Source organism: Hibiscus syriacus, unplaced genomic scaffold (genome assembly GCF_006381635.1).
Source record: "Hibiscus syriacus cultivar Baekdansim isolate YM2019G1 unplaced genomic scaffold, ASM638163v2 tig00111582_pilon, whole genome shotgun sequence".
Classification (NCBI taxonomy): domain Eukaryota; kingdom Viridiplantae; phylum Streptophyta; class Magnoliopsida; order Malvales; family Malvaceae; genus Hibiscus; species Hibiscus syriacus.
The window spans coordinates 7,118,539-7,129,633 of record NW_024063126.1 but is presented as its reverse complement, the minus strand read 5'-3'; positions in this window follow the sequence as shown (position 1 = coordinate 7,129,633).

The following is an 11,095-nucleotide window of genomic DNA, read 5'->3' as shown; positions in this document are numbered from 1 at the left end:
CCAGGAAAGAAATGAAATCTTGATGACTGTAGCCTTATAAACTTTAAGGACCTACTTTGAAACCAATCCATCAATTTTGACACTTGTCAAAGAGGTATAACTTTGAAAGATTAAAAGAGCTATTGATTCTTTTGATATTTAGTGAACTCATGTTCTATGATTTACTCCAATTGTGAGCCTAAAAGAAGGACATTTTTCTTAAACGAACTTTCCTTATTTTGAAAATAAAAGGAAAGAAAATATTTTCAAATAGAAAAATCTCTCTAGACAGTTTAGCTTATAAATTGACGAAGGTCGCTCAGACCTAGAAGCTCAAAATCAGAAATTCGGGCAAAGAATTTGAATGTTCGGGAGTGATAAAAACATATTTTTGCAAAGAAATGTGATGGTACACCTTGGTGTGGGAAAACAATGAAGACGAATAGATCGAGGAGAGAATCAAGATTGCTTGAGAACCTCTTTACTGTCCTTAGTCATGAAAGCATACATCGGCATACACATACATGATTTTGTATCATTGCATCAAACATCTATCATCTTATACAATGAAAACATTAATTTTTCCCTCTCATGAGGGTACCATTAAAATTTTTCTTGAAATCCTTTCTTTTTCAAGGACTTTTTCTCTTATCATGAGGACATTCAGGATAGTTGAAGTCATATACATACTTTTTACAGATCTTTTAGGAAATAACGAAATTAAAAGACAATAAAATTGTCTTGCTTGAGACAATATCATTTAATACGAAGATTCATCTCACTTGAGATTGTTTTTCTTAAAACAATTTTTTTCTCGCTTCATATAGATTTACTCGAAATAGAAAAATTTATATCGCTTGAGATAGTTTCACTCGAAACAGAAGATTTTATCTCACTTGGGATAGCTTCACTCGAAACAGAAGATTTTATCTCGCTTGAGGTAGTTTCACTCAAAACAGGAGATTTTATCTCTCTTGATATAGTTTTACCCGAAACAGGAGATTTTATCTCGTTTGTGATAGTTTCACTCGAAATAAGAGATTTTATCTCGCTTGAGATAGTTTCACTCGAAACAGAAGATTTTATTTTGCTTGAGTTAGTTTCACTCGAAATAACAGATTTTATCTCTCTAGATATAGTTTAACTCGAAACAGGAGATTTTATCTCGCTTGAGATAGTTTCACTCAAAACAGGAGATTTTATCACGCCTGAGATAGTTTCACTCGAAATAGGAGATTTTATCTCGCTTTAGATAGTTCACTTGAAATAGAAGATTCTATCTCGCTTGAGATAGTTTCACTCTAAACAGAAGATTTTATCTCGCTTGAGATAGTTTCACTTGAAACAGAAGATTTATCTCACTTGAGGGATCAACATTTCCTTTGCTCGATTCAAAACACTTCGAATCAGTGATGCCTCACGTGAGCGACAAACAGTACTAGTAGAGAATTCATAATGAATAGCTTGTCCAACCTTTGCTCGATTCACTACATTTCAAATCAGCGACACCTCACTCAAGGGACGAACATTTCCAGTGGAAACACCATGATAAGAAGAGCCCGTTCCTTGAAGAGCAGAGATTGAGTCAAAAATGGCGCTATATTATCTTTGCTTCATTTCTGTTTCACAGTAATGAGCAAAAATGGGTAGTTGTGAGAACTATTTTTATACAGAAGCAGATCCAAGCCCAAACCAAAACAGAACCCAAAACCCGAACTGGTAGCCACCTAAACACCCAACCGAAGGACACCTTCACTCCCCCAACCAGATGCCACCCTTCTCTGCCCCACTGCCGAAGCCACCCGCACACGCCACTGCTCAGCTTCACCAGCACGCCACCTCTTGTAGAAAAAACACAGCAAGCAAACAAATTATAATGAGTATATTTTAACTGTGAACTGGTATAAAATCTCGAACCAAAAATAAAAAAGGGGCTATTTTTTTTTGAAAAAAATGTGTAACAGAGGGGTTATTCATCCCCTTTCCTTTGGCATTAGGAAAGCATTGTAAAAAAGGGATTTCTTGCCTTAATAATTTGAAGCAATAAAAAATTAAACATTCTTGTTTTCTTTTTTTTTATACTTTTTCTACCAAGTATTTCCTTTTATATTTCCAGCCATATTAAACTATTTTTCAAAGATATATATGTTATTTCAATCGAAAAAAGTAAAAAACAAAACTAGAGACTTACCTTCGTTCGAAGCTTCTTCAAGGGTAGGGACCTCCGTTCGTGAATCCAAACAGTGGAAAGGGATAAGAGTAGTCAGTGAGAAACATATTTAAAAATTACAACGATCCAACGACGGACGACGGAGATCGGAGCCCGGGAAAACCGAATAGCCTTTGTCCATTTCACGACGATCGGAACGTCCTCTAATGAAAGGGACCCATATCTGGATTACTCTTGTCGAGTCAAGTCTGTCAGTGTAATTTGGTGGCCAACGGACACCGGCGACAGCGACACCCGACGACATACGGTACAACGACCGAAAGAGGAACGGCCACCGGCGACATGCCGATTTCTAGAGAGAGGGGAAGTTGCACTTATGTCCCCCCTAACTCACCTATGATTTTACAAAATGATCACTAAAAGGGAGTGTTTTTATAATTTTCTCTTATTTATTTTTGATTTGTACTTTTTGGTTTAATTTCTTTTTAGTCCAACTAGTTTAGCTGTGTTTTTCATGTTAATTACTTGTAGGGACTGTTTTTATGATTTTCCCATTTTATGCATGATATTTATTTTTATGGTTATTTTCTGTAATGCCCCAATTATCGAATTAGGGACTTTATTGAAATGATTTAAAAATATGAAGATTTATTCGATTAAATGATGAAAGATGAGAATGATTTAGATTAGTGGTTTAGACTATATTGTAACAATGGAAGGTTTAGAGGGCATTTTGGTTCTTTAAAGGAAAATGAATTAAAAATTAGTATTTAGTAAGGTATCAAAAATAAGGGAAAAAGGAAGTAGATACCAAAAATAGCTATTTCCTTTTCTTCTTCTTTCACATGTATAAAGCCTCCTCCATTGCTCCAAAGGTAAGCTTCAATTAATCAATTTTTCATTTTAATTATGGGTTGTTTTTACAACCTTAAGTGGTATAAAAGCTTAAGAAAGGATTCAATGAGATTAAAACTATGAAATGGAGGAAATAATGGAGATTTTAGAAAATGGGTTTTGAAATGATATGTTAATATATGAGTGTTTGTTGATGTTTAATGGTAGATTTGACTTGTCAAAGAGGTAAATAATAGATTAGAAGCATTGGATAGGATTAAGAACATACTAGGAAAAGTAGTGTGATTCTTAGAATTAAATGTTCTTGAAAGATTTTAGAGGTTTTAAGAGATTAAATGAAGGAATATTAGTATGGATAGTTAAAGAAGAGTTTAATAGTATTATATGGTGTAAATATAACGAAATTTGACCTCATTTGGGTGATAATTGGGGTTAAAAACTAGAAATTTTGGGCACGAGTATCGGTACTAATAGAACAGTACGATACTATAGGATAAATTTGGATGAATTTGCTTAGTAGTATCAATACTTATTAAATCGGTATCGATACTGAAGGGGGAGTATCGATACTGATGGGAAGGTATCGATACCATTAAAACACATAATGCAAAATGGTACCGATTCCATAGCATAGTATCGGTACCATAGTATGGTAGTATCGATACCCTGGTATGGGAATCGATATTGATGGGCCATAAATTGTTAAATAGAATGAAAATGTTGTAAAAAAATTAATGATAGATTATATTGAGTAATTTTTAAGTGTAATTGTTAAGAAATATACTAACAATTGATATTGTACATGCATTTATTGAATATTAAATAGATAGAAACCAAACTCCTGAGTCAAGTAAAGAAAAAGGCAAAGGCCAAGTTCCGGAGTAATCAACTTTACATTTTGGATACCCAAACCTAGTCGATCCATGTGAGTACATTTATTGTACGCAATCTAGACGAAAATGATTAGAAACTAGTCAAGATGAAAAATTTAAATTTTAATGTATGTTTTACATTAATTAATGTGTTTTTATTTAATGTATGGAAATGATATTGTGAATGAATTTTAGAGTATGAATTGTTCTAAAACAAAGGAACAAAATAATAATGCATATGAGTGCATTATCAGCATGAAAGGAAGTCATAGTTGAAATGTGTATGGGTGCACTATCAACATAAAAGTATGCTATAGTTGAAATGCATATGGGTGCATTATCAACACAAAAGTATGCTATAGTTGAAATGCATATGAGTGCATTATCAACATAAAAGTATGATATAGTTGAAATGCATATGGTTGCATTATCAACATAAAAGAATACTATAGTTGAAATGCATATGAGTGCATTATCAACATAAAAGTATGTTATAGTTTAAATGCATATGGGTGCATTATCAACATAAAAGTATGTTATAGTTGAAAATGCATAACGGTGCATTATAAACATGAATGCGTGTTATTAATGAAAAGAAAGAATAATGGCCAATGATTATAATAATTGAGAATGAAATACTTATGTATACATAAGGGTTACTTTACAATATTATGACTCACTAAGTAATTCCTTAACGTGTGTGTGTTTCCACGCGTAGGTAACAGAGGAGAGTAATCAAGTAAGGGTTGCAATCGTAGTAGCAGATATCATCCACTAAAGTTGAGTCATTATTATTTTGTAAACTTATATGGCATATAATTAAATGTAACAAAATATTTTGTAATGTGTTTTCAATGAATACTTACTTATTACATTAAATTCAAGGGGAATTAAGTTTGAAACAAAATTTTTAAAGTGTTTTCAAATGAGAAATAAATTTTAAGTGATGTGACAATTGTACTTCGTATACGGGATATGGGTATTACATTTTTTGGTATCAGAGCTACAGGTTTAGCTGATTCTCAGCCAAAACTAGTTCTATTTTAAAACAGAAAAATATTACATGCTATAAAGATTGTCAATGTTACTGAGATGGTGTCATTAGAGGGTGACTAATGACACTCCTTACTAATTGTATTGTTATTAATATGTATGTTTAATAGATGTTAGAATCCTCGAACTCATAAAGAACGAGGGAAAAGAAATGCAAGAAGGAACGGGTAGTGAAAGCTGTGAGGATAATACTGCACATACTCTTCCCTCTGAAAATGCAAGTGCACCTACACCTCAAGGGATTCTGGTGCCTGAGTTTGGGACTTTCATGCAAGCCCTTAATGTAATATTGACTCGGTTTCAACCTCCCCCTATTCCTACAGTACTTAGAATGTTGATCCTAAAAGAGCTGAATAGTTTGGGACCTCTAGAGTTCCGAGGAGATGAGGACGAGGGTCCTATGAATGCCAATATGTGGTTAAATGATGTAATGTTAATGCTCAAAAGTCTACAATTCTCAGATCCATAAAAGTTGGGAGGAGTTGTATTCTTACTTAGAGGATCAGCTCGAGTATGGTGGTCAAACACTACGATGTATGCACCACCGGAGCAAGTTACCTGGCACGTTTTCCTGGAAGAATTCAAGAACAAGTATATCGGTGAATAGTTCAAACGAGCAATGTTTTTAAAGTTCCTTAATCTAAAGAAAGGTGATTGGCACATGAATTTGAAGTTTAGTACAACAAGTTGAGTCATTTTACCACTGAAGTCGTTCCAAATGACAAGGCAAGATGTGATTGGTTCATAGAGGGATTGAGGATAAATTTGAAAGAGATGATGTTGGCCTTGAACTTGTTCAGTCTACAAGAAGTCATAAATAGAGCCAAAGCTATTGAAAGAGCTTAGGAGGAGACATTAGCGGTAGAGTAGAGTGTTTAAACGGGGAAAAGAGTGGGAATATCTTCCACTCCCCATCATGTTAAAAGAGGCAAGGGCTCGAGTTCCAAATACACTGATAGACATAGTTTTACAGCAGCTTCATAGAAAAATAAACAATCCCAGTCTTTTGCTGTTAGCTCGAGTAGAGCATCTATGGAAAGGAATCCATGTCAAACCTGTGGCAAATTACATCATGGATTATGTAAATTTATCAGTAGAGCTTGTTTTCTATGTGGCGATATGGGTTACTTTGCTCGAAACTACCCTAAGAAATCTGAGGATAATTTGGTATAGTCTTAAAGATCGGTGGCAGTCTCAAATAGAAGCAGGGGAAGGGGTAGATCCAGGGGACAATCAGATTTAATACATAGACAAGAGAATCAGGGAGTCACTAGAATTTACAACATTAAGACCATTGAGGATCGGGATAACCCTAAAATCATAATAGGTATTTTCCATCTTTTCGAAGAGCATGTATTTGTTTTAGTTTACCCTTGTTCTACAAATTCATACATTAGTACAAAGTTGGTTAGAACTAGAGGAATTCCTTTAGAACCATTTTTGAGTGAGATGATAGTGGTAAACCCTATGGGTCATAGTGCGAAAGTAACTAGAGTATGTACCAAATGCCCTTTAAAGATCCAGGGGATTGTATTTTTGGTAAACTTAATGGAATTTCCCTTCGATGAAATTGAAATTATTCTAGGCATGCATTGGTTGTCTTCACATTATGGATGGGTCGATTGTCATAAGAAACATTTGTTTTTAAAGGATATTGAAGGTTTAGAAATTGTAGTAATCAACGAAATAGCAAAATCGCCATCAAATGTGATATTAGCCATGACTACGAAAAAGATGATGTTGAAAGGATGCAGAGCTTTCCTAGCCAATGTCATAGATACTCAAATTTCGGAAGTTAGAATAAATGATATTTCCACGGTAAGAGAATTTATGGATGTTTTTCCTGAGGATTTACCGGGATTGCCTCCAGATCATGAGGTAGAGTTCAGGATTGAGATTTACCCGGGTATTAAACCAGTTTCTATGGCTCTGTACAGAATGGCTCAGACTGAATTAAGAGAATTGAAAACCCAACTGTAAGAGTTACTCGATAAGGGGTTTGTAAGACCTAGTGTTTCTCCTTGGGGACCACCTGTACTGTTTGTGAAAAAGGACGGGTATATGCGATTATGTATCGATTACCGTCAGTTAAATAAAGTCACAATGAAGAACAAGTATCATATTCCAATGATTAATGATTTATTTAATCAATTGAAAGGAGCAACAATGTTTTTTAAGATATATATAAGGTCGGGGTACCATCAACTAAAGATTAAAGAGGATGATATTTAAAAGACAGTTTTTCGGACTCGGTATGGGAACTATGAATTTGTAGTGATGCCATTTGGTTTGACTAATGCACCAGTGGCATTCATGGACTTGATGAACCGAATATTCTAACCCTACTTGGATCAATTCATGGTAATATCTATAGATTATATCTTGGTATATTCCAAGTCAAGAGAAGAACATGATGCTCATCTTCGAGTAGTTCTTCAGACGCTCCGCGAAAAGAAGTTGTATGCCAAATTGTCAAAGTGTGAATTTTGGTTAGCCAAAGTTTCTTTCCTTGGTCACATAGTTTCTACCCAAGGTATAAGAGTAGATCCAAGCTATAGTGGATTGGCAACCTCTAAAGAATGTTATCGAGGTTCGGAGTTTCTTGGGACTTGCCGGTTATTATAGACAGTTTGTGAAGAACTTCTCAATGTTAGTTTTGTTGCTAACTAAATTATTAGAAAAGGATATGCCATTTGTCTAGACAGAGAAATACCAAGAAAGTTTTGAAGGGCTCAAGAGAATATTAACAGAGGCCCCTGTACTTGTACAACCTGAGTCGGGAAAAGACTATGTTGTGTTTAGTGATGCATCCCATAATGCACTGGGGTGTGTGCTGATGCCAGATAGAAAGTTTGTGGCTTATGCTTTAAGACATTTGAAGAATCATGAGAAAAATTATCCGACGCACGATTTGGAATTGGCAGCAGTTGTCTTTGCATTGAAAATATGGTGTCATTATCTGTATGGAGAATAGTTCCATATTTATACGGATCACAAGAGTTTAAAGTATTTATTGACTCAGAGAGAATTGAACTTGAGGTAAAGAAGATGGATTAAGCTTCTAAAGGATTATGATATAATTATCGATTATCATCCTGAAAAGGCGAATATGGTAGCGGATGCACTAAGCCAAAAGATTTTTGCATCTTTACGGGGTTTCGATATGCATATGTCATTAAAGGAAGATAGTGCCCTATTTGCTGAGCTTAAGTTAAATCTGATGTTCGTGGATCGTATTAAAGAGCTACAAAGTCAAGATGAGAAATGTTTGGCGAGAATGGCACAAGTCGAAAAGAATGAGACCAAAGATTTCGAAGCTAGAGCGGATGGATGTCTATACTATAGGGGAAGACTTTGCATTCTCGATAATGATGATTTGAAGAAATATATTCTTTATGAAGAACATTATAGTCCCTTGACGGTGAATCCAAGAGGTAATAAGTTGTTCCATGATTTAAAAAGTCGTTATTGGTGGTCGGGTATGAAAAGAGCTATATCGGAGTTAGTGGCGAAATGTTTGACATGTCAACAAGTGAAAATTGAACATCAAGTACCCTCTGGATTACTTCAACCGATATCCATTCCGGAGTGGAAGTGGGAACGGGTTACCATGGATTTTGTTTCGGGCTACCTTTATCGCATGATAAAAAGGATTCCATATAGGTTATTATAGACTGATTGACCAAGACAGCTCATTTTATTCCAGTTCAGGTAGATTACTCGACAGATAAGTTTATGGAGTTGTATATAAAAGAAATAGTCAAACTTCATAGGGTGCCTATATCAATAGTATCCGATTAAGACCCAAGGTTTACTTGAAGGTTCTGGAAGTCATTGCATGAGGTATTGGGTACTCGATTGATCTTCAGCACAACTTTTCATCCACAGACAGATGGGCAGTCAGAACGAGTCATCCAAATACTTGAGGATATGCTAAGGGCATGTGATATTGAGTTTAAAGGATCATGGGAAATGTATTTTCCTTTAGCCGAATTTCCGTATAATAATAATTACCAGTTGAGTATTAAGATGTCCCCGTATGAAGCATTATATGGGAGAAAGTGTCGTACACCATTAAATTGGTTCAAATTGAAAGACCGAGACCTAATTGGGCCAGAGTTGATTAAAGAGATGGAGGAGAAGGTAAAATTATTCAAGGAAATATTAAGATAGCCTCCGATCGGAAGAAATCTTATGCTGATTTGAAAAGAAAAGAAATCAAATTTCAAGTGGGAGATAAAGTGTTCCTAAAGGTGTTGCCTTGGAAGAAAGTCTTGAGATTTGAGCGTAAGGGAATGATGAGTCCGAGATTTATTGGACCTTATAAAATCTTGAAAAGAGTCGGACCAGTAGCATATCAGCTAGCTTTGCCTCCGGATATGGACAAAATCCACAATGTTTTCCATGTATCGATCCGATCCATCCCACATTATTAAACCAGATGAGATAGAGGTTCGAATGGATTTAACTTATGACGAAGAACTAGTGCCGATCTTGGCTAAAGAAATCAAAGAATTACACATCAAAAAGATTCATTTAGTTAAAGTACTCTGCAAAATCATAAGGTTGAAGAGGCTACTTGGGAAAGAGATGAGGACACGAGAATGCAGTTTCCCTATCTTTTCTCTCTAGGTGTTTATTTAAATTCGAAGATGAATTTTCTTAAGGGGAGAGTCGTAATGCCCCAATTATCGAATTAAGGACTTTATTGAAATGATTTAAAAATATGAGGATTTATTCGATTAAATGATGAAAGATGAGAATGATTTAGATTAGTGGTTTAGCCTAAATTATAACAATTGAGGGTTTAGAGGGCATTTTGTTCCTTTAAAGGAAAATAAATTAAAAATTAGTATTTAGTAAGGTATTAAAAATAAGGGAAAAAGGAAAGTAGTTACCAAAAATAGATATTTCCTTTTCTTCCTCTTTCACTTGTATAAAGCCTCCTCCATTGCTCCAAAGGTAAACTTCAATTAATCAATTTTTCATTTTGATTATGGGTTGTTTTTACAACCTTAAGTGGTATAGAAGCTTAAGGAAGGATTAAATGAGATTAAAACTATGAAATGGAGGAAATAATGGAGATTTTAGAAAATGGTATTTGAAATGATATGTTAATATATGAGTGTTTGTTGATGTTTATTGGTAGATTTGACTTGTCAAAGAGGTAAATAATAGATTAGAAACATTGGATAGGATTAAGAACATATTAGGAAAAGTGGTGTGATTCTTAGAATTTAATGTTCTTGAAAGATTTTAGATGTTTTAAGAGATTAAATGAAGGAATATTAGTATGGATAGTTAAAGAAGAATTTGGGATGAATTTTGTGCACGGGTATCGGTACTGATAAAACAGTACCGATACTATAGGCTAAATGGGATGAATTTTCTTATTAGTATCGATACTTATTCAATCGGTATCGATACCGAAGGGGGAGTATCGATACTGAAGGGAAGGTATCGATACCATTAAAAACATAATGAAAAAATGGTATCGATACCATAGCATAGTATCAACACCATAGTATGGTAGTATCGATACCATGTTATGGGTATCGATACTTATGGGCCAGAAAATGTAAGATATGATGAAAAAGTTGTAGAAAAGTTAATGATAGGTTATATTGAGTAATGTTTAAGTGTAATTGTTAGGAAATATACTAACAATAGGTATTGTACATGTATTTAATGGATATTGAATAGATAGAAACCAAACTCCCGAGTCAAGTAAAGCAAAAGAAAAAGGCCAAGTTCCAGAATAATCAACTTTACATTTTGGATACCCAAAGCTAGGCGAGCCAGTTGAGTACATTTATTGTATGCAATCTAGACCAAAATGATTAGAAACTAGTCAAGATGAAATATTTAAATTTTATTGTATGTTTTACACTAATTACTATGTTTTTTTATTAAATGTATGTAAATGATATTGTGAATGAATTTTAGAGTATGAAATGCTCTAAAATGAAGGAACAAAATAATAATGCATTGGGTGCATTATCAGCATGAAAGGATGTCATAGTTGAAATGCATATGGGTGCATTATCAACATAAAAGTATGATATAGTTGAAATGCATATGGGTGCATTATTAACATAAAATTATGCTATAGTTGAAATGCATATGGGTGCATTATCAACATAAAAGTATGTTATAGTTGAACAGG